Source organism: Pecten maximus, chromosome 6, assembly GCF_902652985.1.
Source record: "Pecten maximus chromosome 6, xPecMax1.1, whole genome shotgun sequence".
In the NCBI taxonomy this organism is placed as follows: Eukaryota; Metazoa; Mollusca; class Bivalvia; order Pectinida; family Pectinidae; genus Pecten; species Pecten maximus.
Window position 1 is genome coordinate 2,830,265 of NC_047020.1, and position 7,708 is coordinate 2,837,972.

The following is a 7,708-nucleotide window of genomic DNA, read 5'->3' on the forward strand; positions in this document are numbered from 1 at the left end:
CTACGATCTCGCAACGTAGCGCTCGGGATGAGTCATAATCTTGTTATTTGCATTTATACGACCGCCCGGGCTTTTATTTATATCAAGACACTATTAAAACTATGATATATGGATAGATAGTAGCTTTATCAATAATATGATCAAAAATGATGAAAAAATATCAATATTTGGCAGAGCTATGGCTATGTGAAATTAGCGATCTCGCAACCTAGCGCTCGGGATGAGCTATAATCTTGTTATTTGCATTTATACGACCGCCCGGGCTTTTATTTATATTCATACATTATCAAAACTATTGCATATGGATAGATAGAAGTTTAATCCTTATATATGATCAAAAGTGGTGAAAAAAATATCAATATTTGACGGAGTTATGGCTACGATCTCGCACTATTAAAACACCGGAAACAGCTGTTCACTGTCCGGGCATTTATTATAAATACATCATTAAAATTATAATATTAGAAGATCTGTTGATTTGATTAATTAGTAATACGGTCAAACAATGGTGAAATGTACGGCCGGGCGGTAGCCAAATACCAATTATAACAATTATAAAAGGCCGGATTTTCTAAATCGCCGTAACTCAAACAATTACAAAAATTACTACTCATGTCATGCATTGTTTCAATTCGCTTCGGGAAAAATAAACTATGTTTAAAGCTAAATTTCCCGCCGGAACAGAAAATGTACTACAAATATATGCTTAAATGATGAAGGTTTTGAAGAAAAATTGAACAAATATAGAAACAATTAACATTTGCTTATGAACTACATTCGTGTACAACGACCTGGAAGTGAAATGTTGAACTTAATCCGCCATTGTTGTCTCTACATTTTTATCATGTATATATGTAATCGTTTTGGTTTCCATAAAAAATATCACAGTTACAGTTATTTTCAAGTCGAAATAACTTTTTTTTCTTTTCTATTATTTTCGATTGTTGTACAATGTGCTTTGGAACTGTACGCATATGCTTTTAAAATTATATTATTAGTTTGTGTTAGATACAGAACAACATAATAAATTGTGAATGATACAGAAGAACATTGAATGTGAAATTAAATCATATAGCCACGATATATTTAATGACTCCAAATGTTTAGTGCAAAAATGCTATATATGCATGTATACATGGCTAATTTTGTCGAAGTTAGAAAGTGTATATCAAAGTGGTAATTAAAGTATGGCCTATGACCTGCTGTTATGCTTTGTTGAATATAGAAATTAAATCATTTCTATTTGAATTAATTAATCTCTATTTCATATTGATAAAAAGATACATCTAGATATCGAAAACTGAATACAAATATCTCTTTAATAAGGATATGGATCAAATATGAAAAAAACGCATTTCTATTAAAAAAAAAACAGATCTGTATATTAAATTGTTATATAGAATATAGAAAGTATATTGAAAGTTGTGTGTGTATGCTAGTTTGAGTGCAATCATAAAATGTACCATTTTCCTTTAATTCATCGACATACCTTGATCTCTCCCACCTTCACTCTCCTTCTTTCTGCTTTTCTAATTAAATAATATTGTAAATACGTATAAATATTTAAGTCATCTTATGCTGTATATATATGTGTAATAATATTATTAGGAAATGGCGTCTATAATGTTCATGTAAGTTGTGCCAAATCCATTTGCTTTTAATGGCAACTAGATATGTTTAATCTAAATTAAACAGGTATATAGAATACTTTTTTTTTTTTTTTTTTAATAATATCAATGATACTTCCTTTGTTCTTTGCACAAGATTCTTATATTGAATAATAAGTTACATTGATATATGTAAGGAATAATTCGTTTTTTTATTTTTTATTTATTTTTTTTTGGGGGGGGGGGGGGGGGGGGGGGGGGGGGGGGTCGTTTATTGGTGTGTAAAATACATATTTTCAGATATTTTAAATTTTAAATGACGCAAGTTTTTTCAGTTTAAGTCGAAACAACCAATAGCGTACGGGATTTAGCGCGATGTGACCAAAAAAATGATACATGATGTACCTGAGAATGTAACTGAGAATTTTGGAATGTTTACAATAAGAAAACCATCCTTGTGCATTTCTGACACATAGACTTATTTTTCATATAAATACACAAACACACGAAGAGTATAACACACATATGATAACTCAGTCCGAAGAACAACTCATCGCAACTTCCAAAATTGTTTTGACGTATATTGATGATAAACATTTTTTGTTTGTTTTTGTTTTTAAGTTTCGGAAGTTCTACAAATTAATTCAAGACGTTGATTCAGAAAGAAATACATGTATATATCACATATATATGTATATCACTTAATATTGAGTCACCAGACGATTTATGCAAAGCGATGACAGTCATAATACCTATATCATGTCCACAATATTTTGAATGCAAAATATATGCATTAATACAAATTTCATTTTTTCTTTAAAAAAAAGCCCTAACTCTGATTAAAACCATTGACATCATGTTTCAAACAAAGGTAGTCCGCCTGAAGAAGTTTTTTGTTATTTTTTATATATAGATATCTATTGTTGACTAAAAGGTGTGATGTAAAATGAAGTTAAATGTATATACCTTGACATCCTTCCAAATCACAAAAAAAAAAACTTAGCTTAAGAACTTCTTAAGCTTGAGTTTCTTAACAGTGAAATGTATATAATATAAATTACAGAAAACTGATTCAAGTTCGAATGATAATGTTTGGAACAGGCAAAAAAATATATATATCAGAGCGATCTTAGAGGTAAGAAGTTTTGTAATAACGGCTATCCTGGAGTAGGTATTGACAGTGAATCTTCGTTTGAGTAAAGATGCTGTCAATGGTGATGGCCAGTAGCTAATTGATGCCTGTGAATTGATGATCAATTGGATAGTAAGTCCGCTGAATTCTACTGCTATGCATAATTACCACGTGATACACTTGCCCAATCGTTTTCGAGGCACGAAATGTCACGTGTTATAAATGATGCATGTATATTTCCCAATTACAAAAAACATACCACCCAGACAAGGTGACGCCTCTTTGCATTATGCCGGCTGGTGACAATTATTGCTTTAAAACAACAATTCATAATATTATGTTCGCAAATAACAACCGATTTCTTTGCTAACTAACACGTCAAACAAGACATTTTTAATTTAGTTAAGACACAATATATATGTCAAATAAAAAACGTAAATCATATGTCTAGGTTTGCATCAGGGTAAACACTGCCAAATTTATGATTTACAGTCTGACATATTGATAAAATAGATGAAAACATGAAACGAAGCGTGTATGCAGGCGGAAGAAATTGTCGTTATAAATAATAATGAAATGAATATACACAAATACTCTGCAAATATGGGACGGCACTCATAATTTTGTGAATAGGATAAATATTGTTTTAAATGATTTTGTGTGACATGACCAATTAAACAAATGAATTAATCAATTACAGAGTCCCCCCTCAAAACTCAGGAATTTAACAAAAATGATAAAGAGAGGTATAGGAAAAGTATTTCGAAAGATATTGGACAGTTACATACGTTTTGTTTACGTTGTATACTTACTCTTTTGAATTATCATTTACATTTATGGATAGTGCTTACATGAATAAAGTCTGAAGTTCCTTCGAAAAGCCGCAAATGTGAACTTCAAAGATGATGATTAAGTATATGTCCATGAAATAAGATTTATGATACTTAAACACGTTAATTTCTCTATAAATACTTATATTGTGTACATAGTAAGTACCGGGCGATCCAGAAAATGAAAATAACAAGTCTGTAGCCTATGTAACGGCATAGGAAATTTCATACTTGTAAAATGCATAATATTTCAAGCATTTCCTTCTGTAAATGATAGCAAACTTTGCATTTAATTTAACAAAACAATTAACCAACCATCCAAACGATCCCATACTTAGCCCAGGCGGTCGTATAAATGCAAATACATGTAACAGCCATAACTCAAACATTGATATTTTTTCACCACTTTTGATCATATTATGAATAAAGCTACCATCTATCCGTATATTATAGTTTTAATAGCGTCTTGATATATCCAGAGCGCTAGGTTGCGAGATCGTAGCTATAACTCTGTGAAATATTGATTTTTTTTCACAATTTTTTTACCATATTATTGATAAAGCTATTATCTATCCATATATTATAGTTTTAATAGTGTCTGGATATAAATAAAAGCCCGGGCGGTCGTATAATTGCAAATAACAAGATTATGGCTCATACCGAGCGCGAGGTTGCGAGATCGCTAATTTCACGTAGCTATAACTCTGTGAAATATTGATATTTTTTCATCATTTTTTGATCATATTATTGATGAAGCTACCATCTATCTGTATATCATAGTTTTAATAGTGTCTAGATACAAATAAAAGCCCGGGCGGTCGTATAATTGCAAATAACAAGATTGTAGCTCATGCCGAGCGCTAGGTTGCGAGATCGCTAATTTCACATAGCTATAACTCTATCAAATATTGATATATTTTCACAATTTTTTTATCATATTATTGATTAAGCTACCATCTATCCATATATCATAGTTTTGATAGTGTCTCGATATAAATAAAAGCCCGGGCGGTCGTATAATTGCAAATAACAAGATTATGGCTCATAGCGAGCGCGAGGTTGCGAGATCGTAGCTATAACTCTGTGAAATATTGATATTTTTTCACAATTTTTTATCATATTATTGTTAAAGCTATTATCTATCCATATATTATAGTTTTAATTGTGTCTGGATAAAAATGAAAGCCCGGGCGGTCGTATAATTGCAAATAACAAGATTATGGCTCATCCCGAGCGCTAGGTTGCGAGATCGCTAATTTCACATAAGTATAACTCTGTCAAATATTGATATATTTTCACAATTCTTTTATCATATTATTGATTAAGCTACCATCTATCCATATATCATAGTTTTGATAGTGTCTTGGTAAAAATGAAAGCCCGGGCGGTCGTATAATTGCAAATAACAAGATTATGACTCATCCCGAGCGCGAGGTAGCGAGATCGTAGCTATAACTCTGTGAAATATTGATATTTTTTCACAATTTTGTATCATATTATTAATAAAGCTATTATCTATCCATATATTATAGTTTTAATTGTGTCTGGATAAAAATGAAATCCCGGGCGGTCGTATAATTGCAAATAACAAGATTACGGCTCATCCCGAGCGCTAGGTTGCGAGATCGCTAATTTCACATAAGTATAACTCTGTCAAATATTGATATATTTTCACAATTCTTTTATCATATTATTGATTAAGCTACCATCTATCCATATATCATAGTTTTGATAGTGTCTGGATATAAATAAAAGCCCGGGCGGTCGTAAAATTGCAAATAACAAGATTATGGCTCATCCCGAGCGCGAGGTTGCGAGATCGTAGCTATAACTCTGTGAAATATTGATATTTTTTCACAATTTTGTATCATATTATTGTTAAAGCTATTATCTATCCATATATTATAGTTTTAATTGTGTCTGGATAAAATTGAAAGCCCGGGCGGTCGTATAATTGCAAATAACAAGATTACGGCTCATCCCGAGCGCTAGGTTGCGAGATCGCTAATTTCACATAGCTATAACTCTGTCAAATATTGATATATTTTCACCATTTTTTGCCATATTATTTATTAAGCTACCATCTATCCATACATAATAGTTTAAATAGTGTTTAGATATAAATAAGAGCCCGGGCGGTCAATATATATTCCCCGGGCAGTACCGGGCAGCACCGGGCGGTACCGGGCAGCACCGGGCAGCACCGGGCTGTAATTATTAGGACCCCCTGACGTGACCCATATAGGGATTATGCTTTTATGGAGCAATTCCTCTAAGAATATATTCCATGGGGCGCGCTAGCGCCCCATTTAGAATATATTCTTAGAGGAATTGCTCCATAAAAGCATGGTTAACATAAAAGTGAAATCCAATCCCTATATTTACACTTACGGATGTTGTTTCTATAGCTCTTTGTGATTACAATATTTTTTCTTTGTAATTAAAAAAAATCGTATAAAAGTCGGACACAGTGGGAGGAGTCAATTATTAGAACAGCCAATGGTGACGCTTCACAACAAATTGAGACTTTTTTTTCCGCGGTAAAAAATAGTTATGTTTTTTATTATGATATTAACATAAATAACAAAAACATTTTGATAAATTATAATATTTAATATTGTCAAACATGTTAGATTTCAAATTAAAAATAACCCTTTGTAACTTAAATTGTAAATGTAAACAAAGCCATGTGCTTGGCGAAAGTAGTTCCCGTACCCTGTCATATTTTCATACGCAAGTTCATAGGTCAATGTTTCCATGCAAGAATGGTAAACAAATCGGTCTGGTATTGTTATATAGTGACAAAACTTTACAAGTGTAAATATTATGGGATGTTGTTAGATGTTCATGTAACGTAGTGAGAATGACCATCTAGATTTTAATTAGATTGGAAGGAATACATGTGTAATTAAATAATGACATTTTAGAAGTTTTCAACACACACACAAAATCAATTTGTACCAGAATTAAAAAAACATATCTTTGAAATCGGATTTGAAAATTACATATAGTCTAGACTATATATATTGCAATACAATTTTAGTATGAAATTTATATATATATACTGTATATGCATAGATACATATATAAATATTGCAAGCAAACAGGTTGACTTTATTAGATGAAACCTATTTATTTACAAAAAAAATGCCAATATCTTGTACTTCTTAAGGGCGTATCTTCCTATACGCGGGTACGCAAGTGCGGACACAAAATTAAAAAAAAAAACTGAAGCTTTGATTGTTTTTGTTTTTGTTTTTTTTTTATTTTAATTTATTTATCTATTTAATATTTTTAGAATACCGAGTTTCGAGAAAGTTAACACGTAGACATAATTTGAAAATGAAGAAAGCGGCAGGCACTAGCCAAAAGCTAGAGATTTTCTTTGTGTTTCTGACACAGCGGTAAAGGTATCTTCTTTTTTTATCATGTTATGGACATAGCCCCCGCGCCTAATCCGAAAATACCAGAATACTCAAGACATATAGCGCGATAGGGGAAAGAATAACTGCTAAAAACTAATAACGACACCATGACATGTCCCTGAACATGGATAGTAAGTTAACAGTGCAACTACGCGAAAATATTCTTCTTTTTCGTCGGAATGAGACATTGTCAGATTTTGCTGCAATTTGGTATCTAGATACATCTTGGGACACCAGTCACTCGCGTAACCTCACTTTTACATTTTAACAAAATGGTCGTCATTTACTACGGTCGGCCTTGTCGAAATCCAAATATTATTCGATTTTGTTGAAAATTGGTATTTAGTGGTTTTGAGCGATGGCGAAAACAGCGGTACGACTACGGGGTCATTTGGGGGGACTTCTGTAAATGTTTCCCACTACAATTAGTAATTGTTCGTATTTTATTAAAATTGGCACTAATTAAAACACGTTAAAGTGCTCGAAAGGCCTTTAAAAATCTAATTTTCTTAACCCCACCAACCAACCACAACCAACACTCCCATACCCCACCACCACATCTGCGTACACATCAAAACAGATCTAGCTACGCCACTACTTCTTCTGCCCATATTTCGTAATACAACGTGGCTATTCAATGCATTATTTAAAAAAAATATAGTATGCATTATGATACTTATATAATATTTAAATTTAGAAATATAAGAAGTACAT